Genomic DNA, 24,246 nt, shown 5'->3' on the forward strand with positions numbered 1-24,246 from the left:
TGGAGTCGAAGATAACCCTGAGGCTGGCCAGAGAGTGCAGGGAAAGAGGTGCAGGTGTGCCAATCAGGAGGATCTCCGTCTTGCTGGTATTCAGGCAGAGATCATTGGTTTCACACCACTCTTGGATTACAGACAGACAAAACGGGATGAGCGAAGGATAGGAGGTGGTAGAAGGAAGCCTGAAAATTAGCTGGGTGTCATCCGCATAGCACTGGAAGTTGGAGCAGAGAGCAGCAATGCGGTGGGCGAGAGGTTCCAAGTATTGGTTGAACAACCAGGGAGAAAGGTTAGATCCCTGGGGAACCCCACAGGTGGAGAGAGAGAGATAGAGGAGAGGAAGGACTCAAGTTGGACCTGGGAGGGTCGGTCAGAGAGGAAAGAAGTCAGCCAGGCCAAAGCCTGATCAGTGATACACAGGTTATCGCGGAGCCGATTGAGCAGGATGGCATGGTTAACCATGTCAAAGGCAGAGGAGAGATCAAGTAGGATGAGGACAGAAGGGAGGTTAGAATTGAGGTTAGAGAGCAGACCTTCACAGATGTTCAGGAGAGCAGTTTCCATGCTTCTGGCTGCTCTGAAGACAGACTGATGGTCATGGAGACACCCAACAGCTTCAGTGTGAAGATTAAGCTGGGAGATGGCCAGCTTTCCAGGAGTTTGCCCAGGAAAGGAGTGATAGAAATCGGGCAATAGTTAGCCGGAAGGGAGGAGTCGGCTGAGGATTTCTTGAGACGAGGGTGCACAAGAGAGTGCTTCAGGGAGGAGGGGAAGGTTCCAGAGACAAATGAATGATTGCAGAAGTCAGCCAAAGCTGGAGTGGGGGTGTCAATGTGGTCCTTGATGGTTTTGGAAGATCAGGGAAGAACCTGGTTTGTTGAGGTTTTCATAGATCGGACTTGTCTAGAAATCTCGTTTGGAGATAAGAGAGGAAAAGCAGAGAAGGGAGGGTGTGGGGGACCGGAGGAAGAGAGGATACTGGAATGAGAAGTAGGAGAATATGAGAGGGTGGACAGGATGTCCTGGGTTTTTGAGATAAAGTGGGAAGCCAGGGCTGTACAGAGGGCCTGGGAAGGAACAGGAGAGGTAGAGACTTCGACAGGACTGGCCAGCTCCTTTCAGATTTGAAAGAATTCGGCCGAGCTGTCAGATGCTGCTAAAACGTGGGGTTGTTTGTTAGCTCTCTTCTTGGTGAGGACAAAGAGGTGGTATTGCCTATGGAGCAGGCGGCAGGCTAGTTTTGCCAGAGGATGTACAAGATGCCAACCATTTCCTCTCAGCCCCCCTTCACTTGCTTTTAAGGGTGATGAGATCTGAGTCGTACCAGGAGTTGTACTTGCTTTAGCCTTCATGCAGATTCTCATGACAGGGGCAAGTGCATCAAAAGTATCAGAGATAGCTAAGCGGAGCATGGAAACGGCTGTGTCAGGGTGCGAGTCAGCCAGGGGTGCAGCTGGGGGAGAGAAAGAGTAATTCGACCCATGAAGCATGTGTCAGTGGATGCTCTTTCTCTCCCCCACTTACACACGCTTCATGAGTCGAATGACTGAGAAGGTGGGTGGCAATGTGGGGGTAGGCATGGCCTGAGGGGTAGAGCAAGAAAGATGAGAGGAGAAAGTGGTCACTCCATGAGAGAGGGGAGGTGAGAGGGTTAAAGAGGGGGAGGTCTGTAGAGATCAGAACATCGAGAGTGTGTCCTGCACAGTGAGTCGGGCCAAAGGGAAAAATAGAGAGAGAGAGAGAGAGAGAGAGAGAGAGAGAGAGAGAGAGAGAGAGAGAGAGAGAGAGAGAATCGCAAAGGTCGCAAAAGAGTCCCATGGTGGGACAGGAAGCATCCAGCTGGATGTTGAAGTCTCCGAGAAGGAGGAGTTCAGTGGATGAGGCCAGGAGGGAGGAAGAGAGATTCGCCCACTCGGAGAGGAAGGGGGAGATCTGACCAGGTGGCCGGTAGATAGTGGCCACTGCGAGAGAGTGACCAGGAGAGAGAGAAAGCCTACAGACCAGACATTCAAAGGAGAAGTAGGTCTGCACAGGGATGACAGAGGCAGGAATCCACTCTGCGAAGATCAAGGCTACACCCCCACTGGAACGGTTGGTTCGCAGAGGATCTTGTAGCCATCAGGAAGGAGAGTGTCAAAGCTTGAGAAAGATCTGACCATGAGCCATGTCTCGGTGAGACCAAGGACATCAAGGTCAAGTGCTTCCAGGAGATGGCAGATGTCAGAGGAGTGTTTGACGGCTGAGCGAGAGTTAAGAGTGGCGAGGTGGAGAAGACTGCCATCCTTGAAAGACTTCCGGGGAGGGGTACAAATCAGAGGTACTCCCTGTGGAGGTGTAGATCGAGCCAGAGGGTGGGCAGAGGAGGTGGGAGGAGAGGGCAAGGTAGCCGAGGAGGAGGAAGAGGGCGCCAGAGGAGCTGCAGAGGGTGGATGCAATGAAGCCGAAGAAGGTAGAGAAGGGACAGCGGGAGAGGAAAGGAAATGAAAAGGTGCGGGAAGCGTCTATCGAAGAGGAGGAGGTTGGCCTAAGAGCCTTGGACCAAGACTATTGAGGTAGACATTGATGATGACCTTAGATGAGTGGAAGGAAGCCAGAAGGGCCTCCCACAGGATGCCACCATTAATGGGAGAGGAAGAGTAAGGAGAGAGCACAGAGACAATATGTAGAGTCCATAGGTCTGGCGAAGGAACGACAAAGAGGATGTCAGTGAGGATCTGTCTGGAGGAAGTGCTAGTGTAGGTATCAGCGATAGAGAGGCCTAGGTTGGAGACCAGAATATCCTTTTTGAACCTCTTCCTACCAGACTTAGTGAGGAGGGTAGGCTAGTCGATAGTGAAACAGTTGGAGAAGATAGGATAAAGGGAGAGCACCATATGTGAAGTGGAAGAGGGGGGAAGAGGAAAGAGGAGGGGTGGGTGGGGAAATGAGGGAGCAGCAGAGGGGGTGGGGACACTAGGGGCGAACACAGGGAGAGGGGGGTGCAGGCAGAAGCGACAGACCAAGACAGGAACAGTCGGACAGATGAAAGCACAATTCAGCCACTGGGCACAGCCACATTCTAAATTAGCAGAACAGATGGAAAACACAGTGAGACACTATTCACAGCCAAATTTGAAATTAGCAGAACAGATGAAAAACACAGTGAGCCACTAGGCACAGCCATATTCGATATTTTCAGAACAGATGAAAAACACAGTGAAGCCACTAGGCACAGCCAAATTCGAAAAAAAATAGCAAAACAGATGAAAAGCACAGTGAATAGAAGATAATAGAACACAATAGAAGACACCTCGAGTGACAAGTAGGGAACATAATCCTCTGATAAACCAGCACCAATAGTGTTGTCACTTGCCCCAACTAACACCACTACAACCACCCCAACACTTATGACTTCAGTTATGTCAGCAAGTCCATCTCATGGAAAAGGTCAATGATGCGCACATCAGGACTGAAGGTAGCAACAAGAGAGGGAAAGCCAAGACCCTTGTCCAGCATGCTCAGAACCCATAGGAGACACCCACTATGGCCATCTTCTAGGCACCTGTTGAGGTATCTAAAACAGTTTGCACAACATCCTATCAGATGAACTGTTGCCTGAAAATGTCTTGTCTGAGGAAAAGATGAATACACCACCACCTATAATCTTATGCCCTCCTGACACGCAGAATGACATTAAAGGAAACCATGAATATGACATCATTCCACATCATGCCGACAGTTAATGCTGGGCACCTGCTCATGTCATGGATACTGACACTGTAATGCAACTCTCACAGCCCACTGGAACAGAGCTATAATGATGCTCACATCGAAACCAGATATGCAATCAAGAGGGCCTTTGATGCGGGCTCCAGGCTAGATTCTGGTGTCTGCATCAAACAGTTGGTGACCTGGTGTATACACCACAAAAGGTGGGAAACATTGTCACTGTGTACTGTAGGTTATATAATTTGTGCTTCAGAAGATATGTCCCCAAGCCAACACCGGGGACCAACTGCCTAACAGTGATGATGAAGAGGAGGTAGGGGTGCATGTGAGCTGTCCCCAAGGGGAAGAGCGTGATGGCTGGATCACTACACATAGCATTACTATGGCAATTCCTACTTTTTATGGTTTTGGGGCCCTTTTTCAGAGAGGGAAGAGTGCACTTAGAAATATAGAAACAGTGGAACAGGCTAACCCTCCCTTATGTACATTTACTAATGAGAGGTACAACTTCCACAAACACGTCTTAATAACTGCTCATATACCAGAAATGATTAAAAAACAGATATGTTAATGTTTTTACATTCTTTTGTATAAAATAAAAAAGTGGATTAATACATCACATGGAAAACAAAATATTCAGTAGTAACTGTTCACTATTTAATATACACCTTACAAAACAATACTACAAAGTGGGGGGGAGGGGAAGACTGGTGTACTAATCCTTTGGTGCAAACACTAAGTGTGTGCAAGTGCAGTTTTAAACACAAAATATAAACTTTGAAAAGTAATAAAAAGGTCACACATTTCACAACCTATTGCACTGAACATCTATTCAAATGTAGTATGTTTAAACAGAGTTAGGTCTTATTAATGGGAACTTTTTTGGACTACCAATAAAGGGTGGTCTATTTCAGAGTACAATAGCGTGATTTGTTGTGACTCAGGAATTGAATCCTGGAAGGGACTGACTAGCAGGCAAATGGTATCTAGTCAAACAGAAGGTCGACACACTGTGTTTCGGCCCCACATTTAAGATCTGTCCGTCCCGGTACGTTCTTGTCCAAGGTAAGGGATGGTCTTCAACAGGACATTTAGTTTCTTTCAGTGTGGAGATAAATCTAAGAGACCCGGTTTTCCTAAGGAGAAGGAGAACAATAAAAATAAAAAACAAATTATCTCTGGCCTAACAGAGATCTTCAAATGTTATTGTGGATGAAGTTTTAACTAAAAAGGACCTTTGTCATAATGTAGAACATGTAGGGCTATGGTATTTCTTCTCTTCGTTCTTTAGTTAAGAAAAGCTGGTATCTTCCACGTAGTGAAATATGACAACAGCCAGTAAGTATATTATGGACTCAATCGCTTTCACATCAAGATGTACATATGTACCCGAGTGGTACCACTCATCCACAGTCTTTACTGACCTCGGTTTGGGTGCCCGTGATTCTTCAGGCTTGTAAAGGCATGAACGTTGCTTGTGACCACAGCCTAACAATGAGGCAAAGAAGCTCTCAGTTTTTGTGAAGTGTAGGTATTTGGTGGGTATTTTGTTGAGAGCGTCTGTAGATTCCTGAGAATAATAATTACTTCTTTGCTTGCGAGTCAGAGTTTCAAGTCTTTCTGTCTGTTCATTAGTATGTGGCTGTGGTGGGTATTTGGGCTTATTGAGTGGACACTGAAAGGTATTTTTCAGGGTCAATCAGGACCAGTGAATGAATTAGACCAGTGAGCAGAGACCATTCCATGAGGGAGGGAGGTGGAAGTAGGCCATGATTCCACAAAGACAAAAAAGAGTCCATAATTGTAGCAGTGACATTGTGTAGTGCTGGCATGAAGAACGTCTGTGTGCGATTGATTGATTTATTTATTATGAAGCTGTACACAAGTGTTTCAAGGCGCAACAAGGCAAGGGAGGGGGAATAAAGGGAGGACCAGACATCGATCTTACTAGGCCTTGTGACATTGAGATTGTGCAAGTGCTCAACAAGAAGAGCAGGAGGGAGAGTACAGGGAGAAGTGCACCCAGAGCAGCAGGGCCCCGAGTTAAGTGCAAAGAAGGCTGGGACTACAGTGGGCAATCCCAGCATGGTAGTGCATGGTTAGCCAGGCAGCAGTGCAAGTTAGGCCAGGCGGCAAGATCAGGGGGACTGGTGAGGGGGTGGGGGGCTGGTGCCCTGTAAGACCAAGAGGACACTGAGCAGACATTCAACAGATGGAGCAGGAGCAAGGGAAGGTTAGCAAGGGAGAGGAAGTGGGAAAAAAGGGAGGTCTTGAGGAGCTTCCGGAAAGTAAGGAGATCCGGCTCAAGGCAGAGAGAGGGCTCTAGGAGGAAGGTAATTAGGAAGAGAGAGTTGAAGGTAGTGAGGGCCACAGCCCCAGAAAGCATTGTGGACGGGGCAGAGGGTCTTAGACTTGATCCTTGAGCTGCCGGAAACCAATGGATGGATTTCAGGGCCAGAGAGATGCAGTCCCTGGGCTTGAGGCCAAGGATAAGTCCTGCAGTCCTGTTCTGGCTGAGTTGAAGAGGGCAAAGAGCAGAGATAGGCAGATTGGGAAATACATTTCAATATGGAGCTATGCCGGTGGGTTGTGGGACTGCCGCTCTGCACCACACAAATAGTATTCCAACCTTGAATCAATGGGGGTATCAAATTCACGCTTTTCACACCGGCCTTGAGTATCTAAGGTATACCCACACCTTAGAAAACTTGATCAATAACCAAGTGTACTCGGTGGATGTGCCGAGCTGATGAATCAATAATTCTGGTTAGGTTAGTTGGTTTTTATTTTCAATTAAGTAGTTTTATAATTTCTTAAGCATAAATCTTGGATCAGTGTGGTCTCATCAAACATATAATAGTTACATTGTTGCGCCCTTCTGGGTTTGCCAAGTATTTCGGCCTCCAATGCCTTTCTCAAAAATCGGGCTAATTAAACTAATAATAGGTCGAATTGACTCTTTACGGAACAAAATCACACACTCTGAAATGCAAATTCACGATGATTCCGGAATGCAGGCAGCAGAGGCAGCAGCATAATCCTGTAGCTCCTGGCCCCCTCCTGCTACTGATAATATTGGATTATGAACATCAAGAAAAAGATTGAAACTGCCGATAACCCCATACCAAAGAAATCAAAGCAAACATCAGAGATGAGCGAAATACCTAGCACTCAGGATATTTATTCTTTGTTGCTCAAAATGGCTCAGGACTTGGAGAAAGTGGCCCATGATGTGGGGGATGTCAAAACTTCAATGGATGATTTGTCTGAGAAGGTATCTCGATTGGATGGTAGGATTACTGCCCTGGAGAGTGGATCAATATCTATGTCCTCAGAAATTACAGGAAGCTTCAGAGCCTACAACACTTTGAGGGAGGAAGTTCAAAAAGGTAGAGATAAGGGATTGGAATTGGACTTGAAGATGAGAAACAAAAATCTGAGGCTTGTTGGAGTGGAGGAAAGTCCTAATGAAGATTTGATACAGCTGGTGTTGGACATTTTGAAGTTTTGCTATGGTTGTGACCAAATAATCCCAGGGGATGTGGACAATTTATATAGAGTGGGAAAAAGCGCTGGTCCAAAGGCAAGACAAATTTTGATCACTCTGATGAACACCAGGACAAAAGAAGCTATTCTAGGAGCAGCAAGGAGGAAAGGAAACACATACTTCAAGGGTCATCAAATATTCGTGTATCCTGACTATCCAAAAGAGACTCTGCTGATTAGGAAGTCTTTCAAAGAGGCAAAAGATTTGGCAAGACTGGTGGGTGTTAAAGCTATCCTTAACAGGGCGAATTTGCTGACCTTGGTTTTGCCTGACGGTGAAAAGTCCACTTCTGACCCTAAAGAGGCTTTGAAATGGCTGGAACCATTGAGGGGAAGATGTACTTAATATTTCCTACTGCGTGTGTTTTAAGTTTTCAAACGCTACCTTTTTAAACCTTGAATTTATGCGCTTTTACATTAATTAAAATGGCGCTGCCACCTCACTACAGTTGAAGATTTTAGAACTTTGGGCGATTTTAAATGAACACTCACTTCAGCGTTTTCATTTCTGTGCTCCGTATTGTGGCCTGAAAATTAGAAGAATGCACCCTATAACGTGCCCCTTGCGTGCCTTGTGAGATCCAGGAAGCAGTCAAGGCACGTCCGTATCATTACCGGGATTCACAGCACGTTTCTTGGATTTTCTATCCGTTGGGAGGAGTGCCATGATCTGCTGGTAAGTCCACATGGATTGATCGCTTACCTCATTTTCTAGTTTTTTTTTTCCAAAGCGCGGCTGGTGCAGGATTCGAACCCTATTGCTCTTGTTTCAAAGACCGAAGCGTTGCCAATGAGCTATCCTCACAGCTCTGCTTCAGCATTGTCTTTTGAAACTGATGTTGCTGAAGTGTCAAATGATTATCCACTGTTGCCACCTTCTGGCAGAAGGTGGAATTGACTGCCTTGTCAAAACACGGAAACAACAAACGAAAGCAATCTTTCTTTTTCCTCTGCCTCTTCTGGGTACAGATGGAGTGTGTGAGACGATGCAAACATTTCAAAACGACTGGAAAAAAAAGACTTCAACAATGGGTTTGAAGTCTGATACGCCGCAACATCAATACACACGTACAGTGAATGCATTTGAATGGGTTTTAGGATATGAAGCCCATGTGATCCACCTCTTAATGCTATAGCCAGACATGCTTTGCAAAGAAAGTGCGTTTTTTCGTTTGGGCAAGAACAAATAGCACTCGGTATGGGAAAACCTGAGAATGTCACCACCCTGCCAGCAAATGAGAGCTTTAAACTATGTTTCAATTGCTTGTCCATTGTGCAGCTGGTACTATGAGCGTGTGTATTATTCAAATCAGCAGAGAATGTGCAAACAACTCAATTGCTGAAACGATGATTACAAAGCACCATCTCTTTCAGGTGTATTTAGATGCACTTACACGCTGCCACTTGTGTTTAAATATCGTGCTCACACGATGCATGGATAAGAACCTTCCTGTGTGCTCCCAATTCGGCGTGAGGACTGATGGGTTTGTCTTGACTGCATATTGATGATAGGTGTGGAGGCTTTAAGACATAGAGACATTGATTGATGTCCGGGTAAAGTGTGCGAAGCCATACAGAACGTCATTCCATCACCTCTATAATATGGTCTGATTGTTGACCTTCTTGTGACTAACCTTCCAATTTATGGTCCTCCGCTATAGGACCTTGTGTTCAATGGGATTTTTGACTTTGTGGGTTGAGTTGGGGAGGTAGATGTTTAATTATTTAGATGGGAAGCCTAGCACTTTTTGGATGTTGACTTATACTGTTATCATTTGTCTGGGAATATATTTTAAAAGAAAACTGCTACGCTTGTGCTGGGTCTTGTAGATTGGGACGAAGTGAGTTGTTATATGCCCTGTTGAAAGTATTAGTATTGGCTATAAACATATTTCTTTCTAGGTACTGGCTGCTCCTTCCTGGTGAATTTATTGTCCTCATTTGATAATTGCGAGAGAATGGAGGGGTGTCTAATGGATGCTGGTGACAGGGTACATGTTTACCTAATATGAAATATATTTATATATTTATATAGTTGCCTATTTATAGATGCACCTAAAAATTCTTGATTTATTCAAAATTGTATGTTCTTTGCCTTGCATGTCTTCTATTTTCCATGCCGATTTTTATTTTTATTTTTTCTCGGCTCATTTTGGTGTTTTAATTTGATTGGGTGGGTCCGACTAAATATGGATTCAGTCTTTATGTGAAGAGTAGTTGGATCTATTTAGTTTAATTTGCTATTTCTTTGGATATACTGCCTCTTATTTGAATATATATGTACGGCCCACGGGACATCACCCAGGCTCCCTGTGCAGATTGTTTTCGCACTCGCTCTTTGTGGGGAGTGTGTTCGAGGGGCTACTGTCCTAACTGATGACAATATGCTGGACTTGGGGGAGGCAAATCTGTGGGTTTGGGATACTGTTAGGTTTATTTGAGGCTGATGCATGTTGCTAGAGGTGTTATCAGTGGTGTGGGATGAGCGCTTAATTGGTGAGTGAAATGCTTTTGGAGATATGGAAACTGTAACAAATATATGGATGGTTGTCAAGGTCGAATTTAATATACATAAGGTGGCGTTTGACTAGTTGGTAAATTTTGGGGGGATTATTTCTATAGATAATGTTCATAAGCTTATAGGAGGGGTGTCCAGGACACTGGGCTATTTAGAATGTTATATCTAGTGTATAGTACTTGTCTGTTGTTGCTGACTTGCTTCTATTTCAGAGGGGGGGAGGGTTTGTTCACATCTTGTAGTTACCTTTTAAGATTTTCTGGTTTGGTAGTGGATCCTATATTTGGTGAATTTGGCGTTGATAGTGGGTCAGTGAACATGGCTGATGATTTACGTATACTTACGTGGAATGTTAATGGACTAAATAATTCAAAGAAAAGGCTAAAGATCATGAATTACATGAAAGAGCTGAAGTGCGACATTTGTTTTATTCAGGAGACTCATCTGCTTAAAGATGAAGTCAGTACCCTTAATAAAGGTTGGGTTGGAAGGGTCTATGGCTCATGTTTTTCCACTCGATCAAGGGGAGTGGCAATTTTAATTAGGAAGAATACTCCATTGAAGATTGTACGGGAAATATCAGATGGTGAGGGTAGGATGGTGGCTTTGCTGGTTAATATTCAAGGTTGTTTTGTGACGCTATGTAATATTTATGCCCCATCAGTGGATGATGGTTCATTCTTTAGGAAGGTGGCTCAGACGCTTCAAGACTTGGGTTCGGATAATATAATTCTTGGTGGTGACTTTAATACTGTTTTGAATAATGATTTGGATAGAAGTGTGTCTGGAAATTATAGACATAGTGACCGCCATTTGATTTCTCTGAAGGACTTGCTGGAGGAACATGCTTTGCGGGATGGTTGGAGGTTGGAACATCCACATGCTAGAGAGTATAGTTTTTACTCAGGTGCACATTCGGTTTACTCTAGACTGGACATGTTGCTGACAGCTGGACTAATGACGAAGAACTATAAATCCAGTGAAATAGGCACAATCTTACTGACGGATCATGCACACGTGGTGATGTGTATTAGCTTGGGAGGTCCTGTTCAGAAGCAATATACTTGGAGAATGGATAATACGTATTTGAAGATGGATAAGGAGGTGGAGAAGTTGAGGGCAGAAATTGATTTTTTTGTTTCAGTAAATCACACGGGCGAATTGAGTCCTGAGGTTGTATGGGAAGCTTTGAAATGCACTATGAGGGGTTATCTGATTAATTTGACGTGTGGATTGAAAAAGAAGAATTCTGGTAGGCAGAAGGAACTTGAGGTGAGGATTGGTGATTTATCTAAGGTGGTCATGACTGACCCGTTTGACAGAGATGGTCTTAATGAATTGAAAAAACTAAAGAGAGAACTTAGTGATATAATTGAGGAGAGAGCGGAAAAGAAATACCATAACCTGAAATGTGAGTACTTTGAGAAAGGTGAGAAGTGTGATAGATGGTTAGCATACAGGTTGAAGATGAGGGAATCTGAACGGTCGATTGCATCTATTCAGGATAAAGATGGCCGGATCACATTTATGCCAAATGAAATTAACAGTGTTTTTCGGGATTATTACATGCATTTATATAAGAGTGAAATCGATGAACCACTCGGGAGTGTGGACTTTCTTGAGAGGGCGAACCTTGCTAGAGTTTCTGATTTTGATTCGCAGACACTAGAGGAGGACCTGACATTGGATGAGATTAAGAAGGCTATTAGCAAATTAAATGTTGGGAAGTCACCTGGGCCAGACGGCTTTCCGGTTGAGTTCTACAAGATATTGCCGGATTCAGCCCTGTATCTACTTAGGGACATGTATGTATCCTCTTTGGCTAGTGGCCTACTGCCGCCTTCGACTAGACACGCCATGATATCTGTCTTTCCGAAGAAGGGAAAGGATGAGACGCTTCCTGGGAGTTATCGTCCGATTAGTCTTATTAACACGGACAACAAAATTTTGGCGAAGATCTTGGCCTCTAGAGTGGAGGATCTTCTCCCGAAGTTGATCAATGAAAATCAATCGGGTTTTGTGAAAGGGAGAAAAACATCTAGCAACATCAGGCGTTTATTCCATACGATTAATAAGGCGACGGATGAGTCAGGGGATGCAGCCGTTTTTTCATTGGACGCGGAGAAGGCTTTTGATCGGGTGGAATGGGATTTCTTGTTCTTAGTCCTTGAGAAATTGGGATTTGGAGTGAATTTTAGATCGTGGATCAGGCTCTTATATTCGGAGCCGACAGCAGATGTTAATACCAATGGGATCCGCTCTGTTCCTTTTAGTCTGGAAAGGGGGACGAGACAGGGATGCCCGCTTTCGCCTTTGTTGTTTGTTCTGGCGATTGAGCCTTTGGCAGCTGTTATTAGAAATGAACTGGATATTGACGGTGTCTCGTGTTGGGGTTTACAACAGAAAATATGGTTGTTTGCAGATGACATACTTTTGGTCCTGCGGGACTTGCATCTATCTTTACCAGCATTAATGGATGTCTTAACTTCATTCCAGAAGATTTCTGGTTATAGAGTAAATTGGAGCAAATCGGAAGTGATGCCGCTGGTTCCTGGATGTAGCAAAAAATATGTCACTGATCTGGGTTTTCGTTGGTGTCCAGATAAGGTGTTATATCTGGGGATTTGGATCACTCCGAGGATTAGTGACTTGGTAAGAGTGAACATGAATATGCTTACTGTGGCTTTTAAAAATGACTTGGAACGATGGGAATTACTGTATCTCTCGCTTTGGGGGAAGGTTAACGCTTTGAAGATGGTGTCCGCCCCTAAAATCAACTATATTTTAGGTATGATCCCATTGAATATTGAGGCTTCTTATTGGAAAGAATTAGACAGGCTTACACAAGGATTTTTATGGGACAAGAAACCGCCAAGATTGAGTTTGTGGAAGTTACAGTTGCCATTGGAGAAAGGCGGGTTAGGAGTACCAAATTTCAGGGCCTATCATCTAGCCTTTAATTGTGCTTTTGTGGTTGACTTCATGGAAACAAATCCTAGTGTGTGGGCTGTGGCCGAGGCGAGTGCTAATGGCCCTTTGTCACCTAGGGCATTGTTGACCACAGTATCGAAAGGTGTGAAAGATATATTGACTACATCATTGAGAAATTCCTGGAAGAATCTGAATGCATTGTTAGGTGTGGATGCATGCAGAGATCCGAATGCGTCATTATGGATGAATCCCTCTATCAAACTAAACGGCAAAACAATATTTTGGCCTGAATGGTTTTTAGGTGGTGTCAAATGGGTTGGTGACCTCTTCACTGAGGGTGAATGGAAAAGCGCTAGAGATTTGCAGAGAGAATTTCGCATTGAGGGTTTCAAGTTTTCAGACTACAGGAAACTGAAGTTGGTTGTTGGTGTGTGTGATTTTCAAAATAGTCTGAACCTGGAATTTCTTACAAGGAAATCTTTGGTGAATGAGGGCGGCTTAGCGAGCAGAGTATACAGGCAGATTCTGCTTGAATATAAAGGCAATGATTTTCTAAGATTTGAATGGAGTAAGAGAATTGGCACGGACATTTCTGTGGAAGTTTGGACACGGATGTGTGAGAATGTCAAACTGTGTTCCTTGAGTTTGACTGAGCGGACAAGACAGATTAAGATCCTGAATAGGGTCTATTGGACCCCGGAAAAATTGTGGAGGCGAAGTTTAAGGGATGGTCCGGAATGCTGGGCATGTGTTCAGGAGAATGGTACAATGGAGCATATGTTGTGGGATTGCGTGAAGGTTCGAGGGTTCTGGAATGATGTCGGTGTAATTTGTGAAGAAATCCTGGATGTGACAATTGATTTTAATTTCGAGACAATCATTCTGGGGAGCGACTTCAACTTGGATGATCTCTCTCAATGCCAGAAAAAATGGTTATTTAGAGGAGCTGCAGTGGGTAAGAAAATTATCCTTAGAAATTGGAAATCTGTTGCTGCATTGGAGAAAGAGTTGTGGATAAGTGAAATGCGAGATTTGGCAGCTATGGAGGAATGTATATATAGGAAACAGGGTAAGAATGGTTTGTTTGCAAAAATATGGGGGACTTTTTTGGATCTGTATTGAGTTTGATTTTATAGGTAATGTGATGTGAACTGTGGGTTGGGTTGGGTTTTGTATTTAAAATATTCTTGTTTTTGATGTTTCAGTGAACTGGTATGTAATTTTTTTTTTGTGAATATGTTATTGTCTTTTCTTCTTTTTCTAAAATAAAGTTGCAAAAAAAAAAAAAATGAAATGCAAATTCACATTACATGGACATACATATTGTATTATGTGGTTAGGCAGAAAATAAAGGCGTGGTATTGGGTCGGATCGGTAGGGAGAGAGAGAGAAACCAGCGTCAACAACATATTAGTTACTTGTTGAACACATGTCGCTATACAGTTTAAATCGTGGAATTCCGATATTATCACTAAACTATTTCATTAGAGCTTTTAAGCTTTTACTGTGTTAAATGAATTGGAAAATTCCCATAGTCACAGTCACCTATTTGTGACTTGAATCTAAGTGAGTGAGGTGGTCTCCCTTCATGCTGTAACGTGATTCTTTAATATCTCCCAGTGGCTTTCCTCTAGCCTCTGGGGTGATTTTCATGCTTGACATGGTGCATGTCTGTGGGTGATACTAATACAACATTACTCACCATTGGATTTGTGTTTTGAGCTATTCCTTTTATTTCTGCTACAGTTTACGTCCTGAATCATATATTCCGGGTTAGATCCCTAGTGCCTGCAACAACAAATCAAAACAAAAAACAATCTAATATTGTAAGGGGTAGCATGTACCTTCAGATTTATATTAATTGTGTTATAGCCCTTCCATTCAATTGCAAAGCCAAATATCAATTACCTGTGTAGTTTCCCAAACTGCAGGTTTTCGAATCAGCGTAGCGCGATTAATTCCTGATCACGGTCTCCAGTTCGGGATATTAATTTAAACAGACTTCTCTTTGGACAATTCCTACTGAGGTGCGCGTGACATCATCCTGTTAGGGAACGGTGATGACGCAATGTTGGAATTGAAAATGCTTTTCATTTGTTAGTTGTTTTATAGTGGGTATTTGTATCCCACCTGCTTGCTGCAGCTTATTAGTGGTATAGTATTCAGCAGCCATTTAGATCACTAAGAAACATATGTACAATGCTGATTATTTTGGAAAAATCATGCTGAAATGTGTGATTTTGACAGCATTTTTTCAAAAATGTTCTTGTGGGGAGTGGGAGGGAGAGAACCCCCCATACCCCGTACACCCTAGTCAAGTTGAGGCTTGCTCGCTGCGTTCACTCGCTACATTGCATAATTACATTTGTTATGTCCTACCACTTCGTAAGCCCACTAGCTAACCCCTGTCAGTCCAACAACCCGCAGTAAGTGACTGTATGGTTAATGTAGCAAACAGATATCTCTCCAGTTGCAGCTTAAATACAATTTCTCAATCCATGCCAAGTCTTTGGCTGTCCTGACCAAAGGCTTTTCTTTGTTTTATATAACCTCAATAGGTATTACATAGCACTACTGGATGAATGTTCATGTTTTGGAGTGGCAAGTCTTCCAAATGAGCATGAGCACTTTCAGCAGTATAGTTTGCAATATTAACGCTTGAAATTGCAACTTGGCGCGTGCGTTCATATCATGTAGTTATGTGAAGTCCAAACTTGCAATGGGCTCTAGCCCCAGATCTTTTACAAACCTACAACCTTACAAACTGCATTTCGCGCAATGTTCCCTTTACTTTGGCGGCCATACTTTGGGCTAATGAAGCCAGTTTTATGCGGATAATCTGCATTGCTGAAGATATATAGGTGCTTAATTTGGCAGGCATATTTAGGGCTAATGAAGCCCGATTTATGACGCAAAGCCACATTACTAAAGATATATGTGTGCCATAATAGGTGTACCTACAAAAAAGACCTGGATAAGTATACAACCTTCCCTATATCAACTATAATGGGCAAAAGTAACTGTATAAATACCTTTTGGGTGGCATCGGTGTACTCAATTGGTCATAGGTCAGTGTTAGGATTTAATCATTCCAATATTCTCATGAATATCCAATATCACCCCTTCTGGATTACCTTGTTGCTCCGGCGCTGTATCACAGTGTCCATTTTCACCTTCAACATGGCCGACGCCATGGGGGAACCAGCAGTCTAGTATCAGGTACTACTTGCAACTTCTTTGAAAAGTGCCACGCTCCGCGACTCAACACGTCTCACCGCTCGGCCTGTCCTTGCTCAGCACTTTGGTAGAGTTGTTCCTGGATCTTTCTATCCTCACTCTGCCTTTCTGTTTCTTTCCCGGCTTCGCACACTTGCAAGGCCCCTACTTGACCTTTATATTCTTCCACAGTGAGTTTGGCCTCGCGCCGCTCCTTTGCTTCTTCCCACTTGCTCGTGGATAGCTGCGCGCACGGCTTCTGGAACTTCCCGAACTTCTATTATCCCTTCCTGGCGAAATTGTTCCTCAGTCCTTCCTGGAATCCTCCTTGGTATACTGACCTGCTTCCTGGACTGAACGTCTCGACCCTGGGCAAGAGCCTGGGGTACTGCCTGCCTGGTACCTACCTGCAGGGTGGCATCGGAGGAGACTCGCCCATTCCTGCATGAAACCCGCACCTCCAGGAAAAAGGAAAAACCTGTGACCACAAAGAAAAAGACATCCAAAACCAAACAGGTGAGCCAAGAGTCAGAGGAATCAGAATCTGACAAATATGTTCCGAATTATAGCTAGTTGATAAACATGCTATATATTTGCTACCAATATGTCTAAGTTGGCTTAATTATACATTTTTATAGATATTGAACTGTAGGTCGATCATATGACTGTCCAGGTTAGCTATAACCTATTGTAGTTTGTTATGTTTAAAATGTTGCAACTTACTAAGATTTCATTACAAACAAAAATGAATGTGATTTAGCAAAGTCAACTGGTGACAGAACTCATTAAGGTAAGCTACATTTAAATTCCTCACCGAGTTTAGTTAATTCTATAATTCCAACTTGTTGTATCATTAGTTAGTTCTTAAATATCTTCGGTAATTGTAGTCCCAAAACTCTTATACAATGTGAGACTATATGTCATAAATAAAGGCACTTATAAAAATGAACCAATCTCTTGATCTGTGATTAACCCAAATTCTGTTGCCCATAATTTACATGCGGCATACTACTAGCTCCTTGCCCCCTCCCGTTTTACCGAGAGAAATTTTCTTCAATCCTATAAATCTCAAATCCTTCTTGTGTTCAAGTTGGTCTAGCTGCTGCCAGTGCTGGGCCAATGGTAATTTAGGATCCTGGCTTCCAATGGTCGAGAAATGTTCCCTGATCCTTAGCCTTAGTTCATGGATAGTGCTTCCTATGTAGCACTTTTCACAGACTCATACTATGGTGTACACTACAAAATATGATTTGCAATTGATATTTTCATGAATACGTAGTCTATTTCCTCTTTGGTCAATGATTTGTTCAGTACTTGTGTGAGCAAATTTGCACATGCTACATGTGCCACGTTTGCAGAATCCTTTCCTTGCCGGTTGAAGCCATGTTAGTTCAATGTTTGCACTTGGTAACTAAGATCAGCTCAGTCTCATCTTCAGAGTAGCGACCTTTTGAATATCACTGTGGGTTTATCCTCTATGTATCTTGAAAGATCCTTATCTAGGTGGAGTATATGCCAATTTGTATTAAGTACCTGTGTTTAATTGTCTTAAAGTAAGTAACTATACGTATAATTGGTCTCAAGTAAGTAGTATCCAGTATATTTTGTATATTTACATTTTTTTAAAAGAAATAAGAATTGATAAATGAAACCTTTCATAAATCTTTTGTGCATTTCAATAATTAAGTTGAATTTGAATTGTGTGATTTAAATATTGAACTATTGTGATCACAACTGTTGTAAGACAATGTAAAAGTGAATATTTAGTAAAGTTTTTATGAAACTAAACAAATAAAACAAATAATAATTATTAAGTACTTTCTTGATTTCATGGAGATTCTCACAGTACTTTGTTATAAAGTTAATGCTATGAGTATCGGAACTGGTCTGTTTGTTTTTCTGTTTCAAAGTTTCACTTCTAGGCATTGTTCATGCCTTGTTGGTTACTTTCTGAATGGTGGTTAACGGATACCTTCTTACTCAAAATCTGTCTGTAAGTAGTTTACATTCCTCCTCAAAAGCTTCGGTTTCTACACAGTTGCGTCTAGCTCTGATGACCTCGCAAGGTGGAATATTATGTATCACTGATCTCTGATGAGAGCTAGTTGCTAGAATAGTAGAGTTAACTTCTGTGGGTTTTCTGTATGTTCTTGCAAGTAGCTTCTGGCTAGATACATAAATAGTTAGATCTAGAAAATCTATTTTTTGGTTGCTGGAGTTACCTGTAAAGGAAATACCAAAATCATTTAGATTCAGTTTTTGAATAAATGATTCTAATTACTTCTCTGATCCAGCTTCTATATAATGGCGGCTTTGCCTGCGTTCTATTCACTACGTATAGCCAGCTTCTATGATAACTCAATATACCTTGCATTTCAACGTCTGTACATTTATTGAATGGTTGAATTTCTGCAGCACTTTTGTATTTAAAATCTCACTTGATTCTTTACTTTGTCATTAGTTTCTTTAGAATCTATACATTTCTCTTCAGTCAATATCTCGGGACGTCATACATACTTTTATGGCATTACCAACTTCTTTTCTTTGCTCTTTCTCATATTCCTTCAGGGAGTTCCTCCCTTAGGTTCTCATCATTTTGGGGATACATTCGGTAAGGTTGTTCTAATGGGTATTGTCTTCCGAACACAGGCTGTGGTATTGACAGAACGGCTGGTGCCAAATACGGAACAGTTTCATGTCTCCAACATATGGGAGGAAGGAGGGCACGTCTCCTGTAGATGTATACAGCTGCTCCTCTACAGAAGACATGAGGGAAATGTATCTATCTAACCACAAACCAAAAATGTACTATTACCTCACATGGAAAGAAAGAATGGAACTCTGAAATGTAGAAAAAAATGAAAACTACATAGTTAAAGCAGCAGGCATAGGAGGCAAAATATTAATCATGAATCGGTTTGATTACATCAAAGAAGCACTTCATCAACCCAATGGCAAAGAATGTTAGAAAAACTATCCCACAACCCACTTCCAGAGTTGAAAAAACAATGGAGATCCATGAGCAAAGATTGGTGTGACAAAGGTGTTTTGAATGAAGATGAGTACATCTATTTGAACACACCGTACCCAAGTATGGCTACAATTTACTTTATCCCGAAGATCCACAAGACCTTTAAGAAATGTCCACCATGCATTCACATTGTGAGCGGCATTGGATCTTTGATTGAGAAAATATCTGCCTACATTGACACCCAGTTACAACCATTGGCATCAGGCTTGGCCTCCTATATCAGAGACACCACCCATATATTACAACAACTAGACTAAATCTCTTGGCTTGAGACTTACAGATTTGTGACTCTGGATGTCACATTGCTATACACTAGCATCAAGCACCAGAAGGTAATAGACACCACCAACTATTTCCTCAAATCAAGATCTGTCTCATATTATCAACAGAACAAAATGATCTCATCAATGTTGAAATTTACAGTCACCAATAACATTTTCAGCTTCAATGAACAAACATACCAGTATTTTCAAGGAACAGCTATGGCAGCAAAATGTGCTCCTACCTAATCAGTTTATGGGGCATTTCGAAATTGAGCATGCTTGGACACACCCAGCATTCAATGATAGTAACCAAATCATCTTCTAGGGCCGAAACATAGACCACATTCTAATCATATGTGATGGAAATCATGAATCTCTCCTCCGCTATATCAACTATCTTAACACCAACAATTACAATATCACACTGACAATTGATGAAAGCACCGGGAGAATCTGCTTCCTGGATTTGGAAATGAAGGTAAACAACACCATAGAAACCACTCTGTATAAGAAGCCGACACCTGGCAATAGCACACTACATGCTCTTGGTAACAACCTTAGAAACATTGTACATAACATACGCTATGGAGCAGGGGAGTTGCTAGGTCTGGAAAAGACCTGGGGCTAAGCTGATGTCCGGAACTGTTGGGACTCGGGGCTGGCTGGTCTTTTGGCTGTAGCTCCTGAGATTCTATCTGGGGCTACAACCGAAAGATCAGGGGCTATAGCCCCCTTAGCCCCCCCTAGCAACACCCCTGCTATGGAGAATTACTCAGAATTAAGAGGCACTGTAGTGATACTTCAGAATATGAACAACAACAATTCTACAGAAGGACACAATTTAAAGAAAGAGGCTACAGCAACAAACTTCTCAATAAAGCTGAAACAAGAGCCAAATTGAAACATAGGTCTGACATTCTCAAGAACAAGGGCCCTCCAACAAGAACCAATACTAGAACCATGAGATTCATCACCACTTACAGTTCGAATGCCACAACCCTGAGAAAAATATTGGACAAACATTGGAACATTCTACAATTAGACCATCACCTTAAAAACGACATAAACCCCAAACCATCAATCAATTTCGAAAAGCCAAAACAATCAAAAATCAATTAGGTCCAAGCTACATAAGAAAGACTGTCAAGCCCACAACCTTAGAAGCATCTTGGAACCATCCAGATACCAAAGGAAACTACAAATGTGGACATTTTAAGATCTGTCCCAACATGATGGACAATCTCAAAGACATCAAATTACTCAATGGCAGGAGGAATAAAATCCGACATTTTATCAATTGCAATACTAATATGTCATATACGGCATACAATGCATCTGTGAGAACTGGTACATAGGCAGTACCATACTGTAAAGCTCACCTGGCTCCCTCGGAGGCGCTGGTCTGGTCTGGGTTGCTGTGGTCTCTTCAAGCGTGATGCGCAGAATTCGGACCACCGATTGAACAGGACCCCCAAATCTTGCTTGTCGGGCCCGTAGGAATATCCTTCTGCAGATGAGAAAGGGGATTAACTGTCTGCTGAATAGTGTGCTTGTTCCCCCTTTCCCCCTTCGTTCTTCTCTGATTCCTCCAAAACCCCCGCTTTTAGCTCACCTTATGGTTTGGAAGGATGAACTCTCCATCCTGCTTCTGGTGCAGGGGCGCGCGTTCGTCCAGTTACTTCACTGGTTTTCAGAATGGCGCTGGCACATCCACTTGACTTTTCTGAGCGATACGCCGTAAGTATGAAGATGCAAAAGTTCAAGTGTGAGCCTCCTTTTATGTTGTCTTTTCTGTCTTTTATTTCAGTTGCAGAACAAAGGCGATGCGTTGAGGGGTTAAATTGCCGGTAGTAAAATCAGGTGAGTTAGTGATGAGGGCGACCCCTCTAAATGTCTTTATAATTCCCCAGTAATGTCTTTTGTCCTTTCCCCATAGGGGCCGGGGTGCGGTACCTGCCAAAGATGTGGCGCCGACCCGAGATGTGGAATGGTTCACCAAGAAAAGCCGGTAAGTAATATGGCTGAAAATTCGGCTTTCCTCTTGTGTTCCCTTGCTCACCTTTTGTCTCTTCTTCTCTCCCCTAGGTGCAGAGATGTGGCGACCGGTGCTGAGAGCCGCGATGGAGCCGGGCGGCGTCTCGGGAACAGGTGAGTGAAGCGCGGCGCTGCAGCGAGCAACGCGGTGCTTTTAAATGGAAGTCTTCCTTCAGGAATGCTGGCGTGAAGATTCCGGATGCAGGTAAGAAGGTTGAATAAGTTCTTGGTTTTCACCTTTCTCTTCTCTTATTCCCTTACAGGTGTTCCAGGTTCGAGGCAGGCGTGGCTGGAGTCCAGGTACAGGAGCAGACACGGTGAGCGTTCAGCTGCTGGGATGCAGAACAACGCGAAGCACGTGTGGCTGTCCGGGCGTGGCTTAAATAGCTTTGGAAGAAGTTCCAGGTGAGTATTCTTCCACAGTCCCACCCAAGTAACAAAATAGTTCCTTCAGAAAAATAGTCCCTCCTAAGCCTCATTTGCTTGGTTCTTCATGCAGCATGGTCTGCATCAGGTGAGTGTGCAGCATGGTCTGCTTCAGGTAAGTGCACCAAACACTTCCCCTTATGAGCCTGGCACCTATGGCGCCAGGTTTGATGCCCAACATGAGCCTGGCGCCAACGGCGCCAGGACAGAGTCCAAAGAGCCCCTATAAAGGGCCGCTGGGCTTTTACCCGGGGGCGTGATGCCTGCTCCCGGGGGTGCTGGGCCTGGCCTGGTGCTCCGGGGGTAGGCATCATGACACATACACAAATTTGAACCAGGATTTTGGAACATTTCAGAAGTGTCAGAAACAAAGCAGCACTGGCAGCACACTTCGTAGAAGAACATCCCGATGGCAACCCAGCACTTTAAAAATGTGTAGGGCTGGAAAGAATAAAACAATCACCAAAAGGAGGCCACAAAGAACAGCGCTTATGACAGAGAGAAGCGTTTTGGATACATTCCATGAATTTGTGTTTAACTGGGTTAAATCAGGATAATGAACTACACAATTTCTCATAATCTATTCAAACTTGTACCCAGTCATTACGTATCTTAGATGAGGCCGACCATAATACTTGCATGGAACCCACCACCCCCTTTTTTCATGACCTCACATCTATGATACCACACTCTGTATATGGCATTTATTTACTATTTGTCCATTGTACTCAAACTATTGTTTCACATAAATAACCTGTCATTCACCGCAAACCAGATGTGCACATTAGCAAGATTTTGCATAACCACACCTTTTCTTCAGTTCTGGCCATTATGCCATTCACCGCTCTGTTTGGCATATTCCATTTTGGCCGACATAAGCGCAATTCCCGGTGACATCATCACGTTACGCCTATGATGTCACCGCGCATACATCACGCATGTAATGACATCACTCACAGCCTCTATATCTACTGGCATTGCCCAAACCGCTGTATCCATCAGAATCAGACTCATTTGGATTTACTCAAACAACACTGCAAACCCTGCACTGCAACCCTCAAAAGGTAAGGAACTAGGTCACGCCATGAACATAAAAATTTTTTAGACTTTAAACAAACGCTATAGACACTACATACATGCTTTTATTTCTGACTCTATAGGATACACTGCCTTACCATGGGAATCCTAACCTTTCCTCTTCACACAACTACCCACGAAGACCTGTGGGTGAGTCTGGCTAACATTTCTTAACCCTTACCCTTCCTTTCCCTTCACCACTATTTCAAAATATGAAATGATTAACCACCAATTTGCCCATGTTCAGGTTCTTATACATGCACCATATATAACCCTTTCTTTAGATACATGAAACAGGAATCTTCACAATCACAAGCTACAATAGCACAAGCTATTTTGAGCATTTTTTGAATCTACTGTACAATCTCTCCTGATGAATCACGCAAGTGTGGTGAAACACGTGTAGTGGGCTACAGAGGGATAAAGGCAACTCCAATAAGGAGACCAAAGAGGATATAGTCAACAACACCAAAGAGGATACAGCCATCAACAGTAGCAGACTACCATTTGTTTTCACTGAACAAAGATAACCCTAACTGAGGCAACTTTAACAAGTTATATTACTGGACCAATTGGGGAAGGACAACCCCAACAGGGGCAATTTAAAACATTCATGAGTAACCACAAGGACCACTACACATTGGGCTTTAATCAACACCTTGAGCTCACTAAAAACTTTGAGTGGCAAGAACTACTTTGAATACTACAAACTTAGACTCTGAATGAATGTCATTCAGTCTAACGTAAGCACTAAGTTTACTATTAACCTGTCATTAAATTATTAAATTTATCAGCACTAAACTCAACTGCAGTCGTAACGTTTTTTTCTTTTTCTAAGTATCTCAGCCACATAACCAACACTGATACCTGAGTGCTGGGGCAGGACTTGAGCCTAAGCATATGTTTTTAAGTTAGAGATAAAGTAAAAGGTTTAGCAGTCCAGAATGAAAGACAAGGACTTTATGTAGATTGAAAAGGTGAAGGCCAAAGTTACATGCCGACGAAGGAAAGGTAATTGCTAAGGAGGGGAAGAGAGAAAAGAGGGAAGAGTTGAAGGCAGACTAATTGAGGCATGGAAGAAGATAACCTCAGTTTAAACAGAGTTAAGCTGAAGAGAATATTCAGCCATCCTGGAATAGACAGCAAGAACACAGACAGAAAGAGTAAAATTAGGAGAGTCTGAGAAAGAAGAAAAAAATAAAAAGATCAGTTAATCATCAGCATAGAAATCACAGAAGAGATTGAAGAAAGAAATAATAATAGGCAGAGGAATAGTATCGAGAGAAAAATAAAGGACCCAATACAGAGTCTTTTTGGTACTCAAAACTGAGACAAAATAGGATATGATTGCTCGCCAGCCCATCAGATGAAATAGGTGCTGTTTGAGATAAGAGTGAAACCATTGACAGACAGAAGCATAGAGTAATCAGCAGTATTGAATGCAGCAGAAACCTCATGAAAAACAAAAATAGAAGAGATGTTAGAGTAGCAAGCAGAAA

The 24,246-nt window shown here is 42.8% G+C and overlaps 1 long non-coding RNA gene across 2 annotated transcripts in view; it reads right to left on the bottom strand.

The window, feature by feature from the left end:
- LOC138472550 (uncharacterized) overlaps positions 1-24,246 on the bottom strand; it is a 237,281-nt gene that overhangs the window by 96,579 nt on the left and 116,456 nt on the right. The gene's annotated exons all lie outside the window — the stretch shown is intronic.

The sequence above is a fragment of the Ambystoma mexicanum genome, chromosome 8, assembly GCF_040938575.1.
Source record: "Ambystoma mexicanum isolate Mex_15411 chromosome 8, UKY_AmexF1_1, whole genome shotgun sequence".
Taxonomy (NCBI): Eukaryota; Metazoa; Chordata; class Amphibia; order Caudata; family Ambystomatidae; genus Ambystoma; species Ambystoma mexicanum.